A 24,535-nucleotide genomic window follows, 5' to 3' on the forward strand; every position below is an offset into this window, starting at 1 on the left:
GAGCGGCGGAAACTCAGAGGTGGTCAACGACGACATTGGACATCCGCAACACCAGAGAAATTACAGATGCGTTACCAGCTTTTGAAGCGGATTAGCAACATTTTTTATTATAATTGTTACCAATAATTCTTATTATTATTGGAACTCTTATAGTATTTGTTAGGTAATGGTCTTAAGATATCGTGACCAGAGCTCATATCGAGTGCTTGCGTACTTCCTCGTTCGGGAGTCAACATGCACGCTCCATTAACATAAACCGCATTCTAACGCAAATGTAGGGTGAAATTTAAATCGATGTTTGCAATGACACACTAAACTAATGCATTTCAACTATGACTCATGTTCAGCTTAGATATTTTGAGTACAAGTTTAATTATTTTGTACTAAACGTAATGTTTAGATTTTATCTTTTTTTGGGATGCTATGATATATCTGCGCATCAGAGAGAACTCTATTAAGACAGGTTACAGGTTTTTTTTTAAAACGCTATAACGAACATATGTTATTTGGGAAAGTCCGAATAAACCATGTTTTTGCGGGTTCGCTTGATTTGTCGACCTTTAAGAAAATTATCTTCATTCCATATTTTTTCTACAATGATGAAAACGAGACCTACATTAAATAAAAAAAAAATTAAAATGTGTATTACGCCCTATTAAACATGTCTTAAATCAGTTAGAGACGCTTAATTTCGTCGCCATATTAATGAAGTGTCCATCAAACGGTGGGGATACCTCTTATACATTTTTCCCAAATTCCTATTGCTTTCATCCCCGTGATTAATTAGGGAGAGATCATTAGCGACTATTAAAAAAAACTTGAGATAACGCAAAGAGTTTTAATTAGTTACAATATTTAATATAGGATACAACTTATGCTTTTAAAAATAGTTATTTTTAGATTTGAAAAATATTCAAATGGACAACTGTAAAAAGAGAACTGCGTAAATACGGATTATAAAATGATCTTTACAAAATACAAGAATAAACAGTGGGCATCTTAGATATCGTGCGCGTCGCTACTGTCAAAGTGTAAAGAAACACGAAAAGTGTTTTGGTACATTCCAAAATGAAACTAGTGCATAGTTGAACCAAAAGAAATGGAACAACAGCGTACACGGTAACCTACAAACATAAACACGCTAACGCGAACTTTTTCTCGGCGCGCCGTTTTAAGGTCAAACAGCACTCGTGCTAGGGTTACAAGACCGCGCCCGCGGTCGCGGATTACCCCATTAGTCGGGAGCCACTCCTGTCCCGACGATTTGGCCACTATTTACTTCGCACGCAGCTTTTCGCACCCCTACGAGAAATACAATCGATACGTGCGTTTGGAATTGTCAAAGGAGATGAAGTTTGCAGTGAGACTTACGCAATGGTGGTTAGCGCGGGAGAGTTGGTAGTCAGTGGTGACGGGAGAGAAGCGTAGCCGCGTGTCTGTCGCGGCTGAGGGCCGCCGGGAAGCCGCGAGAGAGTGTGCGGCAGTCGGCGGCCGGAGTCGCACTGCCAGCGGCCGGGGCGCGAGCCACGCATGCGCACTCCCCGCTCCCCGCCGCCTCCCACCGATTGATGTAATATTTATCTTAGATTAACAACCAAATAAAAGACGGCGCGCGGCCAGCCACTATTTCATCCCCTAACAAAATTAGTAGATGTTAAATATTATTCCATTAGAATACAAATTAAAAATTATGTGTTTAATTCGTGGATATGTTTCGGGCGCGGTTGGCGGGGTTCTGGCGCGGTCGGCAGTGACGTCAGGGCGGACGCACGCGCGCCGACAGGTGGGCGCATTGCGCTGAGCCTATCATATGATTATGACATTTGCTATTCGTCTGCGACCGCGACGTTTAAATTACTTGTGGCGGTTTCGTAGCAACTAAGTAAAAGGCACGCATTTTATCACATCAATATTTCGATCGAATATTTAGAAACGAGTAGATTTTTTAATTCCAAAAATGTTGTTTATACGAGTATGTCTGAAAAGTTCACAATACGGATAAGTTACAAAAGAACAATTGAAAGTAAACTTAACGCTAAAACATTGCTGGATAAAATACATCTAAAGAATAGATTCTATTTATTGAACATCGCCGCGCCGCGAATATTGCTTCGTTAAAACTTCAAAAACAAACAACAAAAATTAATACCATCCGCGGCCGGGCCAGATCAAAGTTTAAAATTAACGCGCCGACGCGCGCCGCCCGCCCCGCGCACACGGGATGTTCGTGCCGCTTTTACATTTGATGTTACATTTAAACCTGCACAACAGTAAAAAAACCTCTCGAACCAAAATAAGTCCCAAACGTCACTCAAAAAATATACAAATATGTGTACTTATGATCATCATATAAAAAATTAGAACTAAAAACATGTTTTTTAACCAAATTATTTTGTTTCAAATGATATTTTTCAAAGTTATTTCTTTGAAAATATTGTAATGTTTAAAGATCTAACATATAACAACTAGGCTCACTCTCAAATAAATGTTGAATTACATCTATTCGTAGCGGTTTCGTGAAGATGACCGATCAACTGTAGACGTGCTACGACTGCTACGCTTGCCGGCTACGTGCTACGATCAGTGCGGGCACGGTAACCGTACTCTCCGCGTTTACCTTTTACTTTGTAGTTTTACAGGTTAATACAAAACGTGTTTTAAAATATAAACAAGTGAATTTATCGGTTGAAGTTTAGGTAAAATGAATATTACCTTTTACATTTAAAAATAACAGGACTAAAGTAAAAAGACTTGTTTTAGTACCAAAATGTGTACATGTCCTTTTGAAAGTGACAACACAGCAAAAAAAGACTTCAATAGAAGGAACAAATAAGCAACGCGCAGCACAAAGACTGAATTGCCTTTGTGTCCTACATTTTTCAGTTTCTAAAAAGACTTTCTAAAATAATATTCCTTTAAGGGAAATAAAGTAACAGAAAATGCAAAATGTAAAGTTGGGAAAAGCCTGAAAAGATATTTTCGTTCGCACGAACACTAATAAATATATAAGTTTTATTGAATGATCAGACCATACTCTACTTCTTAACTATCATTACTTATGCAGATTTTTTTAATAAACGTTAACAAGCAAAAAACAACTAATAAAAAAACCGTATCGTTGGATTAAGGCTTAATTTGAAAACAACGTAGTAGTATGGAAGGCGTTAAAAAAATAGATTTCGTTGATATCTAGTAACAAAATCGAATTGCATCTGAATTAGATAATTTGGGAACTAATAGCCAAGCTGTTAAATCCTAACATTTTATTCTCAGAACCTTTTACAAATGACCTAAATAGGTTTGGTATAACGCAAAACCCGTCCTTTTACCGCAATTAATCAACCGTCCTACGTTTCCTTGAACAATTTCAGTTTATAGCCTAACCTTACGTAATGTACTTGAGAAATGGCTTAGCAAAATCCTTTTATCGTTTTGATTTAATCAGAAAATATTGGAAATTATAGTACTTTAAAATTATAACAAAGTAAGATGAAAGTTACTATTCCCACTTTCACTAATAACATAATTTCAAGCAACATTTAATACTGTGTTTTTCTTAAATGGTCATAATCGTTAGTTTATTTTTACACTTTACATTACCTTATATTTAAGCAGATATTTGAATCTCGGAGCATATGTAACGTATTAAAAACCAATCCGATTTAAACAAATTAAACGACGAAGGATCGCAAGTGCCCCGAAAACGCTTCAATCAAAATGTTTGCGGTGTAAAGTGGCGCCGCAGTCTAGTCACCGCATCCGATTACATTGTTAAGAGGTGGCGATTTATTTTCTCATTTAATACAAAATATTTAATAGGTAGGAATTTATAATCAGTCTCAATTTAACCATAACCGGTGGAAATCAGATATGTTTTCTCCGTAAAGATATTCCTCCATTTCCAAAAAGATTGCTTAGTGGATACATTTCTAACTATGAAGATAATATAATGTGTTTGTTTTTTTGACTGATATTGTTTGTGGTAAAATGTTGGATTCTTATTGCTAATTCAATAAATAAAACGTCTATTATTACATTCCTTGATTACTTTCTAAAATCGTATATATATATTTGTATCAAAAAAACATTATCTTTTAAAATCGCTATCGCATATCAACGTGTACAGAGCATTACTAGTCTGTTCAGGCGGACCACTTTCGCGCTCCAATTGCCGCGCCATTGTTATGTGGAATTGTATGTGCCTATTCCTAACCGTGCGCTCCTTCCATACAAATGTACGCACACAGATTGTCCATGAATCTTGATCAAACCAAACGCTAGTCTCCATCTGATCACGTACGTTTATTTATGTACAACATTGACACAAAAACTAAACAGACCGTGTCTATGACATCATAACATCACATTAATGCAAAATAATTACGTATTCCAACAAATGAACTAATCCACAGTTTTGATGTACTTTTTATGTAAAGGTTAATTTTTTAAAGCAATCTTTTATCATAAAGATTGTTGTGTGGCACTAATTAAGCCCATTCTCGATGCAATATAATTCTCTAAGAACAAATTTAATGTAATATTTATACTAGCCTTCCTACCTATCATATTATGTATACCATCAAGGTACACTTTAGGGTCGAGTGTTTCTCCACTCCATCGGATGTGAAAACCTCTTCACAAGCAGTGGAGCAACAGAGCGGCCAAATATAACGAGGTGTCAAGACCACGCATGAATTCAGACCTCTAGACGTTCTTGAAGGAGACCTAGATATATGTAACTACCTATAAAGGTCGACTCTAGGGCTGCCAAAATATTTTTATGACGTAGAACACATTTCTCTTATCAAACATGGTGAGGTTAATTTAAAAAAAAAACAATACCAAAACTAACTGGCACTAGTCCAAAGCAAAGTATCAACTAGTTCAAATGCAAACATTGCCCATTTTAAAATTGAAATACAAAATTCAATTTAATTACGAAAGTTGAAAATATTTTTTAAAACTGCAAGCAGGCTTTAACAAATTTCATATGGAGAAATGTTTTTTAATTTCGCAGGCGGACGGAACACATTTGGCCGGCCGAAAAAAATGAATATGAGAATATCAGCTGACGGCCCTGTCGGCTTCAGCGCTTAATGAAAACATATTGTGAGTGCAGCCGGGTAACGTAATTACGAACACGAGTAACACCTGCCTATGAAGAAGGTAATATCTGCCATGTATTTTAACCAAAAATATTTAGATTTTTAACTTCGGACTTCTGGGAACCTAATGAGAATCAAATTCAAATGTCAGCACTTGTAATAAAAAGCGTGTAGTCGGTTTGTAAATAAATAAATACGTCGTATACCTTTTACAAATGCGTTTTTATATAAAAATAAGCATTCATTCCACTGTGACACTTAAAAACGTAATAATTTAAAGTGATCGTTAAAACTTTACTCAAAGACATAAAACTAAAACTTTCTGCAAATAAAAAGCAAAACATATCCAACAGTTAAAGTTTGCACAAGTTAAACAAAGTAGGGAACTTTTAAGTTGCGATGTTTGTGAAGCGGTCGCGTGTGGCCAAAGTTGTGAATAGTTGCGGCGACCGCGTGAGATGGTCAGTTGCACTTCATTTAACTTGCCACGTCAATAAATACCGCTTGTACACTTGCGGTGGTAACAGGAAATTGGAGGGAGATTTATGAAAAACATTTGCGATATTTAATTGTACAACTAAACGAAATTGAACTGCTGGTGGTTCAGATTCTATTAATTAAATAGATTGCATTACTATTATATCACAAATGATTTTATTGGACATCATATTTATCTTACCTACTTGGAGTTAATCAATGGAAGCACATAATGTATTACATTATATTTCTTAAACCTTTTTACTAATGTAACGTAAAATGTTACAAGCCAGCAACTTACCTGTAAAGAAAAAACATACAATAAATATCCAGATTTATATCCCGATCTTACAAGAGTTAATAATTAAGGTATTGTTTAGAGATGTAATTCACACTAGCGGTACAAGGATAACTTAGTTTCTCAATAAAAAGGAACAAAAAAAACCAAAGAATATGAAAGTAGTAACGTAACATCTGACGGCATGTAACTTAATTCCTCACCCCGTAAGTTAGGGATTCGTCAATCAAATGCACCTGTCGTGCTCCCACCGACCCACTCTACTGCCGACCTCAACACCCGACCCGTTATGAACATGCCGAAGAAAATCTCGCTTGTGAGTTAAGAAAATACGAAATACTTCACATCACATCACTTTACTGTTTGCTTTGAAAATATTTAACCAACCCTTCCTTATCTAATAGACCATATACCAACAAAATAAGCATTTACTGCAGCATTATCTAAAATATGTAAAGACATAAAATTATACTTTTCAAGCAAAATATACAAATCGATTTAGAAACAAGATAATTTCATTGCTTACAAACAATTCAATAGATGTCGATAATAAATCGTTAAAAATGTGCACGAAATGCATTAAATCAGTCTGGGCAGTTAGCTGGTAGTGAAGAAAACTGCAGAGAATAATGTAAGGTAAATGTTCCTTGAGAAGATACGGAGGTCGATGTCGAAAGGATAATAAATTGTGCTTAAAATATTCTATTGAAAAATAACACGCTGCTTTCGTAAAAACAATGGAAAAATCGCTTCAAGCGTACGTGCAATTTTAAAAGGGAGGTTCTTATAGTTTAAAGTAGAAAACTTCTTTGCACTCTTGTCCGCGTGGAATTATCCAACATTTCGCTAAGATCGGTATAAGTTTTGTAGTTACTGGAAGCACTGTACTAGCTTTCGCCCGAGACAATCCGCGTGCAATTAAAAAAATAAAAGTAAGTAGCCTATGTGTTATTGAAATAATATGCCTGGAGGAAGTCCACCACAACTATACCAAATTTCATCGAGATCCCTTCAACCGTTTAAGTTACAAACTCTTACAAATGACCATCCATCCATGTAAACTTTCGGATTTATAACATTAGTAAGAAGATTATCAGTACAAGGCCGTACAGCAACCTACAATGAAATGTATGTATGTGTAACAAAAGTGAATCCAAACATAGCAGCGGTAGTTAAGCCCTCGACATAAACAGTCAAGACCTCGTTTAGAAGCCCCGAGTGGTGACACCTGTACTGCAGTAATTTGCCTCATTAGGAATGAAACGTTGATATCTCGGTGAACAAAAACGGGGGAAAGTCAGAGATAATTGCATACAATACTGTTGCTATATTACAGATGAAAAATAATGTGTGTTTACTATGAGTGTGCGTTATTTTATACATTTGTAAATCATTTAGAGCGATATTACTGTGGTTTGAGATTTTGAATACCACCAAGAGTTGATTGTGAAGCTTATTTTTATATTCAAAATCTGTAACATAGCATTTTATTTTTAGAGGGGAAAAAAACGTTAACTAAAATCACTTTAATTACGTTCTTTATGTACTTGTAAACGTTTTGATGTTATTGACAGACTAAATACAGTATAACAAATATTTATTAACATTTATTCGTTGTAAAATAGCTGTTCCGCGGTCGCAACAAGAGCCCCGTTCCCCGCGGACCGTGATAATGAAGAAGTTTTAATGAGCGCAGTCGACCCGGCTTCGCCTCCCTCTTAATTGCAATTGAAACTCCGCCTCAAAATTTTACCCGTAAACTTGCTTTTTAATGCTGCTTTATTATTATTTTTTGCTCCTTTTTAATTTAAAATATTCCCTTTTCGATGCACGTTATAGATTCATAGAAGTTTTTATACTAAATTACGTTTTTTTAGTAATATCGTATTTAAGGACCAAACAGGTCATTAACAATGTTTCTATAACTCAACAATTTTTAACAGTGGTAGTGCCCGCTTTAACATCTTAGCACGAATGGGCCGGTACGCCCGGTGTAATACCACGACCACACAGAAGACAGGCGTGAAATGGAACCAATGCCGTGTTTCGTCTGATGAGTGTGGTGCCGGAGGCCTAATTTAAGTCCCTTTCTCTTTACCACCCTTTTCTTATGAGAGGATGGGAAGGGGAAGTGGATTTGACGATGGAGGAGATGCATAGGAAGAGGAAATATCCTCTTTATGTGCGTCTCCTCCGTCTGATAAGGGTAGGCGACGCATCTGCAATTGCAGATGTCTATGGGCAGCGGTCGCTTCGCCATTTTGGCGGATTCAGGTGGCCGCTTGCTCGTTTGCCATCTCATGTAATAAAAAAAAAAAAAATTAAGTTGGTACTTAAGTAAAAATTTTTAAGTTACATTTGTCAGAAATCGGGTAAAGTACTAAGATTAGTCTAAAGTCTTGAACAGTGATTTCCAGAGTAGGTCCAGGTTGACCCTAGGGTGCTTAGCTAGATTCACGATCTGAAAACTAAATTGGTGGACCAAGAAAAACTGTGAACCTCTGGTCTATAGTCTAGACATGACCATATTAAAAACTAAAGTACCTATACTAACTTAGTTATTTCGGAGCAATATTAATAGCGCGAGCCAGCTCCAGACTATCGATGTCTGAAGAATCTGCGAGTAATCTACAGAATATGAAACGATACCGGGAGACGCGCGTTGCGATGCGACTCGTGCACTCCTCATTTTTCTTAGCGACGAGAAGGATATAACTTCTCGCTAGATATTACAAGCAATTCATATTGAAGGGAAGGAAGTTTTGAAATTTGTGAACGATTTTTAATATCGAAGTTTGATATTTTAACAGTAACGAAATCCAAGCTTTACAAAGATGGAAGTAGTCACTAAATAAGCTAAAATAAATATAAAAACTACCTTTCAATATTTAAAAATATCGATATTACAGAACGAAATCCTGTTGTGCTAACCGCATCGAGAGTAGGATAAGGCAATTGAGAAGATTGTGATGACCGAGTTTACAAAATTTTTAAAAAACAATAATCAATTAAAACAAGAAGGACGTTAGTTACGAATGTGGAGGGGCACACCGGTACAGGTAGACCTAGAAAGAGATGGATGAATTGCATGAAAGGTGACAAAATCAAGAAGATAGTGATAACGGATAACAGAGTTATTTGGAGGACGAAAACGAGTAGGATGAAGTAGGGGAGATGATAATGAAAAAAAAAAAAATCAAGACAGAATAATCTAGTATTAACGACTTTAAATCAGTGACTATTTGACTAGCACTGTAGACTATTACTTGAATTAAAGCTGTGAATGTGAGGACTAGAGAATTTAACGTTTCAGAGTCGATCTGCTCGGTCAGCTTTGTAACGCAAATCGCATCAATAGAAGGAAATCGACACTGTACTGTGAAGCGAAACGAAATAGATTAACCTTTGAGATCGGACGTAAATTAAATCAATGGCAGCAAGAAATAACCCGTAATTTAAATTCAAGGAATCACATTCAAAAGGTAGTAAGAAATAAATTTAAAATGAGTAAAAAGTGCAGGTTTCTATACTATTATAATAAAGCGTAAACACACACTTCTTTGTTGCCTAAGACCTCAGCAATTACAGCATATTTTTGAATAATTCTTTTTTTAATAAAAAGCCCTAGAATTACGTCACGCTTTAGGCTATATATTTTCACGCCATTAAACTTAGGGGGTAAATATATTGGATAAAATCCTAATCCTAACATCAAGAAAGCATGATTGTCAAGGTATGTAATGTCATGTCATTTTGACATTTGACATGTAAACAATAATATAAAAATTTCATAATTTTATGCGGATGAAGTAGCATGGGAACAACTAGTTACTTGATATTTCATATTCTAAGCAAAAAAAACGGTCTGAGTTTTCAAAACAAAAGAAAGAAACAATAAAAGCAATTAGGAAAACAAAATAAATTTAAAACTATTTTCGTAAGCAGCAATATGTGAAAACCACATTTAAATGTTCAATTAACACAAAGCATGCAATATTCAAAAGGCAGCATCGTAAGCTGTTATTCATGAAAATATCTTTTGGCTAATTAAAATGTTCAGGCATATGAACTGCAATTATCATTACCATTGTCCTCTTTGGTATTCCATGCAGTTGCGAAACACAAAATGTTGTAATTTCGAGAAAATACTCGTACTTTACCTGTTTCAATGACAAAGTACAGTCAAAGACATTAATTTGCATTCCACTTAGGTTTTCGAAGTTATAACGCATTTTAAACGTCAAATGAAAATTTTCCAAAAGGGGTAGAAAGTAAACTTCCGACTGTACATAGATTCCCATAGCGTTTTAAACAGGGGACAAAGTAAATGAACAAAGTTAAATTAATTAATCCGCAATCACAGTATTAAGGAAGGCTCTGTCGGTTGCTCATTTCGAAGCCGGCTATAATAATAATGAAAATTATCTCTTTTTAATTAAAAAAGTACTAAAACGTAACACACAATAACAATAGGATTAAACAATTTTAGATTTATGTTTTAGCTTACAGCTCCAAATTTGTTGAGAAATAATAATATAAACAAACTAGCTGTTCCCGTGCGACTTCACTCGCATGAAATTATAAAAAAAATATTTTAGTTTACCTGTGTCATATTATCAATTACAAATGTCAAAATGATATGACATGATCACAACCTTTTCCTTGATGTTGGCAGCAACTTATGGTCTCTTTCCCACATTATGGTTTTTATCCAAAATATTTACCCCTTAGTTAAATGGCGTTAAAATATATAGCCTAAAGCGTGACGCAAGTGTAGGGCTTTTTATTAAAAATATAATTATTTAAAAATATGGTGGAATTGCTGACATCTTAGACAACAAAGAATTGTGTATTTACGCTTTATTATAATAGTATAGATAGAATATGCAATCACGTTATAAATCTAGACATGTAGGCAGTGATTACTTAATTTCCAACTCACGCATTAGGCTTTTTTAGGAAGTAATATACAAAAATGACCACATTATAAAGCAATAAAAAAAGGTACGAAACATACTGTTCTATGTTTTCAAAAAGAATTGTATTTCAGCGTGTTTTATATAAAGATCTCTTGACAATGAAAACGTAGAGTTGGAGTACAACAGTACAGTAATCCGGTGCATGTCATTTGGCGGTTGAATTGCAAATATCAGGTTGCTCAGCATTCGACACACGCGCTACAAGCGCACGTGTGCTTTCGTTAGTAGTCAAGCGCAGTGCTCGCCTGAAGAGCGCTGCTTTTACGCCGATGTACGAAAACTGTTTGTTGTTCAGGCATTTTAGGCTTTTACTTATTGAACTTACCACCGTTTCAAAGCAAAATGTACATGTATTTTTTATTCAAGGTTTTTATCAATTGCGAATATTGATGTTACCATAAAATTTAACTTTCCAGGAAACTAATAATAAGGAAAATACGATTTTTATAACAATGTTTTAATATTCAAAGTCTATACTTATTCTACGTTCTTCATACACTATACGACAAACGACCATAATGCATTTTAAAACCATATTGGTTTTTCAAATTTTCTTTTTTTTAAATTTTATACATAAAGTACGTATAAATATAATATGACGTCATTGGTCTATAAATGTATCTCGTCGGATTGGCTATCTTACTCCCCGGCATTCGATGATTGATGGCTTCTTATAACCGATGAGGTTACGCTCGCAACACTGATATCTTGGATAAACACTGACATTCATATTTTATAAGTTTATTCACCACTTAGCTATGTTTAGGTTAACCAAATATTGTAGGGTATTTGTAAATAAAGAGAACTTTAAAAAATACTTATAGATTAGTTATAGTAGATAGTATGTAAATGTAAGTGATTTTTATATTAGAACGGATTTTCATAACTGTAGCCTACTGAAGATATAAGTGCCGAAATAAGCAATGCTTGAAATAAATTACACAAGAAATAAAAACATCATACTAAAAATATTTTTAATTCCAGAGATTGTCATTTTAACCTTAGCTTACTTAGTATATTCAATACGCAAAAAAGTCAATTAAAACTTGCCTATATAACAAGTTGGCGTCATAGTTTGAACAGGGAAGTGGAAACATTGGCAACTTTCTTTACGTCCCGCTGCGGCCTCAAAACAAAAATAAAACTCCAGCAAACTAGATATGGAAGTTTGATCAAAGCGGGGAAATGGAAGCTGTACATTTGTTGCATACTTTTTGCAATCGCAATTTGACCTACGCTAGAACTCTGCCTGCACTAACGAGGGTCTGGTGTAAAATTAACTAAATGTAAATTACTATGATTTTAAAGTATGGGAGAAAAGTCAAATTTTAACTACAAATATTAAAACGTACATTTTTAACGATACAATATCTGTTAATGGATAAAGCATAACAAGAAACTTCAGAAATGATGATTGATACAAAGACAAGCCGACTCTACTTAACAGTAGAAAATTAATTATTATATTCCAGCTTTTTTATATACCAGTGGGGACTTTTATCCACCAGAAATTCCTGCGATTACACAAATAAATATGAGGGAAAATGTTGTTTGAAAACTGTGTAATAAGTGAATCTATTTACTATATACATACATGTGTTAGAGCTATTCAACGGCAAATGGTGCAAAGCCGAAATGTACTTAATCTGGTTGTTAAGTCAAACTGCGGTTGGAGTGCGCCGGCGGGCCAAGTTATAGCTTTATTTATGGCAGCTCTGCGACACTAGTACGCCACAGTCCACTGCTGATTAATGTTTGAAGTACTCTACAATGCGAATACAGTCTAAACATACCTTCAGTATAAAAATTGATACTGTAAAGTAAAAGCTTGTTTTTTTTTTTATTATGAGGCGGCAAACAAGTAAGCGGCCCCCTTCAACTGCTGAAATGGCGAAGCGATTTCTGCCCATAGACATCCACAATTGCAAATGCGTTGCCTACCCTTTATCGACGGAGGAGGACACGCACATAAAGAGGATATTTCCCCTTCCTGTGCGTCTCCTCCACCGCCAAATCCATTTTTCCTTCCCATCACTTTCTCTTAAGGATAGGATAGCAAGGGAAAGGATTAAAATTAGGCCTCCGCACCACAGTCATCAGACGAAAAGCGGAATAGCTTCCACTTCATGCGTGTCTTCTGTGTGGTCGTGATATTGCACCGGGCGAGTCGGCCCATTCTTTCGCAGATGTTAGAGTTCGCTCTACCACTGTTAAACTGTACCTTTCTCGATAACAAGAAATAAGAGAATGTCTTTGTTGCTAAGGTATTCCTGCAAGATAAGCCACGATTAACGCATCTGTTTTGTACCAACAAATACCACATCGATACAAAGGTATCATGAAATCAAAACAAAAACCAATATTGATAATCGAAAATCTGGTGAATGGTTTATTGGAAATATCTGTGAATACATTTGAACTAATGAAAAGTAATTTGTTACATCATTTAAAAGATACCAACACTTTTATTGTGGAAAAAAGTAATGTTCAATTTGGTGCAGTATTCCGCTAGAGGGCATGCCGAGAGCTGTTTCAGCCATTTGGGACAAGTATCACCTAGTATGGTTTGGGATTTGATGTACGAGTACATTTTACGTATGTGTGCATTGTATTTTGAAAAATATTCAGTAGCAAACAATAGCTTCAAATCTGCGTTTCAGTGTCTAATAACAGGTTTTTGGAAATGTTTTCCCATCTCATTTACTAACACATGAATCCCATAGGCACTTGCAAAAAATCACCTCACATGCAAATAACAATAATCATTCCTCACGGCAAAGCGAGGTAACGCCTGCAAAGGTAAACAGGTTCGGCACACGCCTACTCTCATTTATAGGCTTTTTTTTATCGCTTATAGTATTTCTATAGAGACAGAATTTTCTGATAAAACATAAGCATGTTTAATTTAAAATCCATGTATTTGTCGTGATATTGTCTATTAAAATAAAAAAAAAATCCAATGAATCCTACAATTACGGAAAAGCACAAAGACTCATTGTGTTTTTAAATATTAACTTTTTACTATATCTTGAGTTTCCACTAGCACACATGCATATAAAAAAATCGACATCCCTTTTATATACTAATATAAAGTGGAAACATGTATGTAATTAATAAACCCAAAAATTACTGAACCCGTTTTTAAAATACTCACACTTTCAGAAAGATATATTATCACTTAGTGACATAGGCTATTATGCTTATAGGATATATTTTTACTTCCGCACGGGCAAACTCGCGAATAAAATATAGTTTTAGATATAACAATATGCACAACTCGTAATTATAGTAACGTTGATATTGCTGATTTAATAAACGGTAGGACTATGTTTATATTCACTTTAAATGTCACAAGATAGTAAAATTTTATAGTAAAAACCTTGTAAACATAACAAAACTATTATGGACGGTCATAAAATTTTACGCGTTAAAGGACCCAAGATTGATGCGAAGTGTATTTATATGTCAAAAGAAATTTATCTCAAGGGCCATTAAACCCAATGAAGGGAGCGAAAGATGGACAGAGTAATGAACATATTTACATAGATTTTAATGAAATATCGTATTATAAGTCATTTTTATCATTATACTATCTGTTCCCGTGCGGCTTCATCCGCATGAAATTAAAAAAAAAAATCTTTTTTACTGTTTACATTTGTCGAATTCTCACAAATGTCACAATCACCGTTACCATAATAACCTTGCTTCCTAAATCTTGGCAGCTTGTAGTTTATGGTCGCTTTTCCACATGAAGGTTTTTTTTTCAATTTATTTACCTCCTAAGTTTGATACCGTGAAAATATATAGCTTAAAGCGTGAAAGTGTAGGGCTTTTTATTAAAAAAGAATTATTCGAATATATGCTGTAAGTGCTAACATCTTAGGCAACAAAGAAGTGTGTGTTTACGCTTTATTATAATAGTATAGATTAGTGTATAGATAGATGACACTTCGATACACTTGTGATTAAACACTTTTATTTTCTTTGACGTGACTGATATGTAACTTTCTTCTTTAATCTGTATTAGTATATTTAAAATTAATAATACAAAGCGCATCTCTAATCAGTGTTAGCTAATTGTATGCAGTACCATTACGTTCGGCCGCATTGCGAGCTCGCTGCATTGGCAATGAACTTAATACAAACTTATCCGCAACTTGCCACAGCTTAGCTACAATCTATTGTTACACTTACACTATGTTAAGTTATTAAAAAACATGTGTTCTTTCAGAATTTCTTAATTTGTGCTAAAAACATCAAGATTTGTTAATCCGTTCTGGACATACTAGGAACAAACATCCATCTATCCACTCTTTCACACTTAAAATTTTAGTATAATAGTATGATTTGTCTGCCCTAACTGTAAAGTGAAACAAGATTTAGCAAAGTTTCAAAAAGGTTATCACAGAGTGCGGAAACATGGAATATCATAGAAACGTGACTGCGGAGTCACAATTGGAGCAACATCGAGGCCTGTAGTTTGCATCAATATTTTATAGAGCCACACAACGGCTGGAATTGGTAACCCGTTATTAGTTTAACTATAATTCATGCGAGCATGTAATTTAGTACTTGCGCACGGAAACATTAAAACCAAAGGATATTACAATGTATAAGCCAATTTATTAAATTAAAAATAATTTAATGGCATCTATATTATCACTTCAAGAGACTTTTGACTAAACTATCGCACAACTGTTATGCGATTGTCCATTGTTTCACAGTCCATTCAACAGTTTTGTTGCACAACTAAAAATCGCGACTAAACAGTTAAGCGATAGTTTAGTAAAGTGTATGCGCGCGCAATAAAAGTTCAAAGCAGTAAAACAAAAAACAATCAGACTCGAGTGACGTCACTCGTCAAATTCAATTTATTTAAGATACAGGTCACAATAGAATTGTCATTCATACAAACGCATAAATAAACGAAAAAACATAGACCATTCATTCAATAGGGTGACATACACACCATTTTACAAAGGAGCAGTTAACACATATCCCGTACGTGTTTGTAGTGGGCAGTTGGTGACTTATGCGAGATGCGGCGCGCCACGGACCACCTCTATTAACCAACCGCCCCAAGATTTATGGACCAACTTCGAATTAACCGCGCGCAGACCGTATGTATGAACGTGATTAAATACTAACATTACTCATGAAAGATATCAGTAAAAGTAAAATGAAACAGTAGCATTTCTAAAAAGTTTAACCAAAATTTTAAACCATACTTAATATTATAAATTCGAAAGTATAAATGGATGAATGTTTGTAAGACTTTGTAGCCTAAACGGCTGAACGGATCTCGACGAAATTTGGCATACCTAGATGTAGAACATATTCTGGAGTTTCTGAATTCCACGCGGAGTCGCGGGCAAATGCTAGTTAAGAATATAAAATTGTTATTAATCCTAGAATACAGGTATCCACCGCTTACAATCAGATGTCAAAATTTTAATATCTTGCTTTAGTATTTATATGCCAAATGGAAATGACATAGACCCTTTTTCTTATAAGAAAACGATAGTAGGAAAACGTGGACATGACACTGGAGGAAACGCATAAGAAAGGGAAATATCCTCTTTATGTGCCTTGCCTCTTCCATCGATTAATACGGGCAATGCATCCGCTATTGCGAACGTCTATAGGCAGCGTTCATTCGCCATTTTTGTGATTCAGATGGCTGTTTGCTCGTTTGTCACCTTATAAAAAAAATAAACAGAGTCAAAATATTCATAATCTAAACGTTGTTTGCGAAATACATTATCTAATCAAGTGATTTGATCCACCGGCCAGCGTGATCAATGGGTTAAATGATTAATTGCATTAACCCAATTACGCATTGCATTATAGAGATTATCAAATGCGGATATTAGATTTAGAGTAATAGCGTATAATTAGTACAATGCTAACAAACATACGTTTCCACAACAATTAATTTCGAGGGTCTATTAGGAACATTTGCGTGACAGTTGCGAGAATTAGAAGATGGTGATTCGTGATAAGCTCTCTGAACATAAACATTACAATTCGAATATTCTTAGTATTTTTTTAAATAATTTTGAAATGAAAAGTTTATTGCAGTAAAAAATATAATAATTTAATTCCTTTATGTAATCAAGGCGTCAATTAATCAGGAGCACTCAACTCTGCGAGATGAAATGAATTAATTACGTTGAGAGGTCTGCGCAATGCTATCTCGGCCTACATAGTCCTTTATGAAATACATGCTTTGTACAAATGTGGTAGAGATTTTTATAAAAAGTCTGTTATTTTATATTGTACTAGCTTTCATCTGCGACTCCGTCCGCGTAGAATTAAAAAAAAAGTGAGTAGCCTATGTGTTCTTCCAAACTATCCTCTACATGTATGCCAAATTTCATCGAAATCTGTTCAGCCGTTTAGGCAACAAACTCTAACAAACATCCATCGAAACTTTCGCATTTATAATATTAGTATGAAGTATGATTTATATTTAAAAGTACAATTATACACATGACTATTACAATTTACTATTACATTGAAGGCACAAATATATAATAGATGGTACCATTGACTTTTATCTGCTTGTAAAATGTGGTGACTAAAGATATTAGGAAAGGTTCATAGCACATAACGAGAAAAAGGCCCTTCTAAATAGATCCATAGTTATGAGATCAATTAGCGTTATTTATTTATTCTACATAGTTTAATTAACAGAATTCGTTCCGGTGAATAATTATTACCCTCTAACGAATGTACAAAAAAAAAAATTTCATCCATTGAAATGGTTGCAATTTTACGTTACAAAACTCCATATAGAGGCGAACTGCTATTAGTTAGAGAATTTACTGTCCGGCTCAGTGCAAGCAATGAATACGTATTTATAGCTGCGCCATTCCTAAACTGTCCAGTTACTGTCCTCCAGTAAAATATAGGATATTCTTATTTTAAAAAATACCTTATATTTATATGTTTAAGTCATCTGACCATAATTAATTATTTACGACTTACTCACGTATACTTTTCTTTTTCCGGTGACGGCACCGACCAGTTTCAGACCCTGCGGGGGTCAGTGCGAGGCGCGACGCGAACGCGATACATACTTAACCCTCGCCCTGAAGAAGGACCCCCGCAGGGTCTGAAACTGGTCGGTGCCGTCACCGAAAGAAGAAAAGTATACGTGAGTAAGTCGTAAATAATTAATTATAAAATGTCTCACGAAAGTTTAAATAATTTAATCATCTGACCATGTTAAATAAAATGTTTAATTTTTAATCTTATTAATTTCTTATTATATCATCTTACTAATATTATAAATGCGAAAGTTTAGATGGATCAATGGATGAATGTTTGTTACAGTTTGTAGCCTAAACTGCTGAACGGATCGCAATGAAATTTGGCATAGATGTAGATTATAGTATGGAAGAACACAAAGGCTGCTAACTATTATTTTTTTGAACTCCTCGCGGACGGAAACGCCTGTGAAAGCTAGTAATATAGTAGTAGGATTTATTGAAGTGAATTACATCTATACTATTATAATAAAGCGTAAACATACACTTTTTTGTTGCCTAAGATGTCAGCAATTATAGCATATTTTTGAATAGTTCTTTTTTTATAAAAAGCCCTACACTTACGTCACGTTTTAGGCTATATTTTTTCAGGCTATTAACTTAGGGGTAAATAAATTGGATAAAAACCCTAATGTGTTAAAATGTCTATAAGCTGCTGCCAACATCAAGGAAGCGAGATTGCCATAGTAAGGTAATTGGTATTTTGACATTTGCAATTGAGTATTTGACAATAATCAATAACAGCGGATGAAGCCGCACGGGAACAGCTAGTATTTTATAATATTAGACAATCGTCTTTTTATTCTTTTTCAATAGTTAATTGCGATATATGAAATGTAGTACACAGTGATAAATTGACTATTTTGGACAATATGCCTGGTAGATTAACACATGAAAAAATTTAAGAATTTTATAGAACTGAATAGAAAAATCAAAGTGATGTTGATTCATAGAATATTCAACGCCTCGAACAATGTGAGGACGTCCTTTGAAATGAGATATCGCCACTTGCCTTTCAGAAGCTGCGAGTATACAGAGATACGTTATAGAACACGATTCTACGAACGTGATAACCATAAATACTTTACTTGACATTTACATTTCTAACTTTTCATTAAGTTGCAACAACTAAGTTAAGCCAATTCCATATATTTTTTCTCTGTTTAACGACTAGCTGATGCTCGCGACTTCGTCCGCGTGAAATTCACTTACACTCACAGTTAAATTACCTTCCTAATCGTGATTTTTAAAATCGATACAATCGTTTTACGTGAATCGAATATATACAAAAATATAAATCTTTCCTCTTTATAACATTAGTATAGATAAAGATATTGCTAATCGAATGCTACTTTATCCATGAGGATGACCATCATCATTAACAGACTTTATCTAACCATTGTTGGACATAATAAGCCTTCCCTAACACACTCCAGTATGCAGTCCTCCGCACTACAACTTTCCTTGTATCATCATAATCACCAGCTCACTATATGTCCGGACCGAGGGGCTCGGAGCCTACTCTAATAAGGGGTGACTATGCCAGTCAACTACGCTGGCCTAGTGGGGTTGGTTGACTTTCCACATATCTTTGAATTTCTTCGCCGATATGTATCCTTGTATGGCCAAACTCAATTCTCTATTTATACATAAATCGATATCAGTTTGCCCGAACGTTTGTTGAATACATTTAAATTGGATGCTCTATTGCTTGCAGAGGAAAGCTCGAAAGCCAATTGAATATGAATAAATAAATCGTAATAAATTGTAAAGTGAATGGACGCATGAACATCCAACCTTTTCAAGTCTGATTTTTATTTCAAAAGTCAAGACACGAACTATACTATTGCCATTATAAAATTTATTTAAATATATACCGCTTGAAGGTCTCGGTCGTTCTAATGTTTTTTATCATTAAAATAAATGTTCCTTTAATCAAACAGTATAACAATGAGGTCTGTATCGCTAATTACGTTTTGGGCATCTAACAAAGCAAAATTTAAATCGAATTCTCACAGCCAAATACGATGATATCATTGTTATGTAAATTTACCTGATTTTGATAATTTTTTGCGGTTTAATTTCGTACTACTAATCTTCCTCGATTTTTTTTATTAAATCAAAAAAACGATTTGGACTTTGTTTAAAAATTCCATTCCGCAAAAATTCTGTGAGTTATACGTCATAGTCAAATTACATTTTGTATAACATTGTTTGCCATCTGACACGGCATCAGGCGTCGTGTTACCAGATTAATTTTTCATTTTTGTAATACAATTTTAGTTTACAAATCTATACTTATATAATAAAGCGTAAACACACATTTCTTTGTGGCGTAAGATGTCATCAATCGCAGCATGTTTTTGAACAACTCTTTCTTTAATAAAAAGCCATACACTTACGACACGCTTTAGGCTATATATTTTCACGCTATTAATCTGAGGGAATAAATAAATTGGAAAATAATCTTCTTGTTGGAAAGGGACATTAAACTACAAGCTGCCAACATTAAGGAAACAAGGTTATTATGGTAACGGTAATTTTGACATTTGCAATTGAGAGTTTGACAAATGTAAGCAATAAAATAAAGTTTTTATAATTCCATGCGAATGAAACCGCACGGGAACAGGTAGTTTACAAACAAAATGTATACATATACTGTATAAGCAATAAGAGGCGATTTTACTATTATTAATGTAATTTATGTTAGTTCAAAAAACTATATTTAGGTCGAAGTACCCCATCTTTTTAAAGATAAACTAAATTTAGAAGTGCAAAAGTTTGTGAGACTGCGTATTACGTCGCTGCATCTCTGGCATATTTTTATTAAGCTTCTAGTACACAATCGCGAAAGCGACTTTTAAGCGAAGCGATGTTTGATATGTAGTATACATGTGTTTAGTACGTCACACCGTTCATCAGGCTTATAAAGCGTAACCTAATCTATTACGATGCGAACTCTGACTTTCGTTTCTATTTCGCTGTGCTACAGGCATTATTTTGCGGTCCGGTTTCGCTTTGCTTTCGAAACTATGAGACAGGGTTTATAATATAGCGTTGCTCCGAGGCAAACTTTTTCATTTATTTTACTTTTAAAAGTTCTTTAGTTTTATCAGACACTAACATCCATGGTATTTTGATGTTGCTTATGTAAGAAAACCAAATCTTTTTATGGAACTAATGGTGTTGAACTAATGGAGTCTTTTTTATATTTAAATACAGCTTCTACACAGATAAAAAAGCCGATACAAAGCTTTATTTACTTTACAATAATGAATTCTAAGTATCTCTGAAAGGCGTTCGTTTCAATTCAAATGGCGTTCAGTCACCATTCTTGGAATGAAATATTTGCAGGCTTCGCATCGCTTGAGAGGGTCGTGTTCTTATTGAAATATTATAAACATTTCAAATATTTTAAACGGCCGGCTGCAATTTCTGAATCGCGCACGGAAATCTTCAGCTGTTACTGAATATAATTATGTAAATGTGATTTTATGTCTTGTAGTAAGGGTGGGTATCTACTGAAGGGTAAACCACGAATGCAGTCCAGTAACCAGTCGCCGTGTGGAAACACCTCCGGGTCTGTAATTAATCGGTACCGATAGAGGACTAGCATTAGACGTTTTTTGTTTTTTTTTTTTTTTTATAAGATTGAGTCTCGCTTTGATTAATATGAGCGTATGTCGAGGTGCGCACACTACTCGAATTTTTGTTATGTAACTAAACCGTTGAATGGGTAGCGAAACAATCGACAATCGCACAACAGTTGTGTGACAGTTTAGACATGTGATAGTTGAATTCTGTGATTCAAATCCATCTTAATTATGAATTGTTTTCTTCGATTATTCGTCTACAATTTTCGGCTTAAAAATTGAAGAGGCATTGATATCGGGAATTTCGAGACGAATTTCCGTCGATTAAAACTGGTGGAAGCGAGGCAACGATAAAAGGCCGCGGTTAAATGAATCCGGTACGACCGTTAAAACTTCATTGTTCGTAGACTATTCATCGACAACTTGCAAGCTTTTTACAGCCATAAAATTCTGTTTATAATTTTTGAAACGGTATACATTAAGGATAAAAATCTTGATAGGATTCCAATTATTGTGGTTAACAACAATCAGATATGTACACTTATATTATAAATAGTAAAAATTGTACTTTTGTATGTAACGAATAAACTTACGCCCGCGGTTAAGTTTGGGTTAAATTATAAATAAACTTAGTAAGTAGCCTATGTTCTTTCAGAGTACGTTCTACATCTATGTCAAATTTCATCAAGATTTGTTCAGCAGTCTACAAACCATAACAAACATCCATCAATCCATAAAACTTTCGTTTAGACTAAGTTTTCAAATTTAAATGTGAGCAATTAAAAATCCTGTCATTCTTTATACTGACGGGGTAAATAAAATAATGGTAGTTCGAAGCGTCAATTTAAAATGTAGGTTTGGGACATTTTTATCGTGAAAATATGATAACCGGAGAGCGCTCCTACAATATGCAGAGCTCTGAATGTAGCCGCAACTCTTAAATTATGTAACCGCCGCCGCTCGGTAATCGGCAACATTTACTTATTCAATATATCACTCCTACGGGAATACAAAATAAACTCACATATTTATCTCTTGCGCTTTCCATTGCATATGTTATTCAAAATGGAAACGCGATTATTGAGTTTGTAAACAAATATGTATTGCAGCCATATTTACAAAGAAAAGTTAATTTAACAAAAAATAATAGTTTGTTGCTATAAACAATGATAGCATATCTCTTATTTAAATAAATTCTACTTAGTCGTACTAATACTAGTATTATAAATGCGAAAGTTTAGATGGATGGATGTTTGTTAGAGTTTGTAGCCTAAACGGCTGAACGGATCTTGATGAAATTTACCCTAGACGCCGAGGACAGTCTGGTAGAACTACTACTCTTGTTTTTTTAATTCCACGCGGACGGTGTCGCGGGCGAAAGCTAGCAAGATTCTATTATTTAAAAAGTTTGCATTTCCCAATGTTACTGGTATCTTAGTTAGTATAATGTACCTTCATTGAGTACGCAACAAAGTGTACCTATGTTGTATATAACATCTTATTTCAATAAAGGTTTTAGGGTGGATAAATTTATCACTGTCAAGTAAATAACAGCCCTTTGCCCTTAATTGATTTAGCTCTTGTTAAACTTAAGACAGTGTCTATTAAATCATTAGTTACTATATTGTTCCAAAGTTAAGCCATAGATAACCAATTATTAGTAAGTAGAGAAAAATGTTAAAATTAAGTGAATAACTTACATTAAAATTAATATATGCAGTGTTTCTATTTATTGTCGTAAGAACATAGAAACCTGTTCATCAACGGCTATACAACTTGCGTAGAACATCTTCGTAGACAATAAGGGACCGTGTAACCGCTCAGACCACTCTCTAGATTGCCTAGATTGAAACGTTCATGAAAGGGAGCATATCTACATTGATAATGATTGACTGTGGCCCTTTTGATTGATGGTCTTGTGTCTATGTACTGTGCATTATAATATTTTTTTAATAATATGCATAGACTTCAACAAGTCGTTTATGCGTTATTTACCTAAAATTGACAGAGGAGAGGACATACTGAAAATGGGCATCCTTACTGTAGGTTTGTCTCCCGTTGAGTATAATTACCCTTTTCATACGATTCTAATAAGAAAAAGTTCGGTTTCTGGCACTTTTTGTGTCAATCAAAAGAGACACGAAAAGTCATATTTCATATCTCATTATCTATTACTATCGATCGTATATACTTAAATAAACACAACTAACATTATAGTAATTAATTTAGTTCCCTCTGTATTCTCACAGTTGTTAATTCACTCCGACAAGACAAGGCCTGTCACTTCACAGGCGACACGTTTCATTTGCGTTTGACGTATGCTATCCAGACATATTTTACGAAGATAAGGTCGACTTCCAATTTGCGAGAGAGCTGTTCAACTATGCATGTACAATGTCACTTATATTTTTCAGGTGTCGTGTAACTGGTATCAAGTGAAATTAACGTCTGGATTAACGTATAAAACAACAGTGACGTTTTGCGATGTTGTTTTGTTAGACAAGTCACATTTAGAGCGAGCGCACACCTTTGACTGATCTATCGCAAAACAGTTGTGCGATTGTCGATTGTTTCGCCGCCAATTCAACTGTTTACTTAGCTTAATAATCGATTAGTGTGCGCACCTCCATATAATCTTATAGGAACCAAAGAGAGTCTAAAAAGTTGTGCAATTGTTTAATTTATAAACGTATTCTCCCTTATAAACTTACTCTAATACCATAGTTACAATATCAATAATGCTATATATAAAGTGGATTTTTTTGCTATCGGTACCGAAGCAAAAAACATTGGTAAAAGTAGATTATACAGCTAGATAAAAAGACCGTGATGCGCTCGGGTCGAGGTCTACAACTGTTGCGCTACCAAATTGAGTTTATCTGGAGAGATTTATTGAGGTTTTACGTGTGAGAGAGCACGGAACATGTTACATGCAAGTCTTCAATGTTACATGTTCCAAGTAGACATTAAGATATGTACATTAAAGCCCGATATAGACGCTCATTGTTTACAGTTGTAAACACACCGTTCG

At 34.6% G+C, this 24,535-nt stretch overlaps 1 protein-coding gene across 4 annotated transcripts in view; it reads right to left on the reverse strand.

Moving 5' to 3' along the window:
* The window catches only part of LOC106105187 (atypical protein kinase C), a 122,147-nt gene that overhangs the window by 74,187 nt on the left and 23,425 nt on the right, over positions 1 to 24,535 (reverse strand). The gene's annotated exons all lie outside the window — the stretch shown is intronic.

Source organism: Papilio polytes, unplaced genomic scaffold (assembly GCF_000836215.1).
Source record: "Papilio polytes unplaced genomic scaffold, Ppol_1.0 DF823177.1, whole genome shotgun sequence".
Lineage (NCBI taxonomy): Eukaryota > Metazoa > Arthropoda > Insecta > Lepidoptera > Papilionidae > Papilio > Papilio polytes.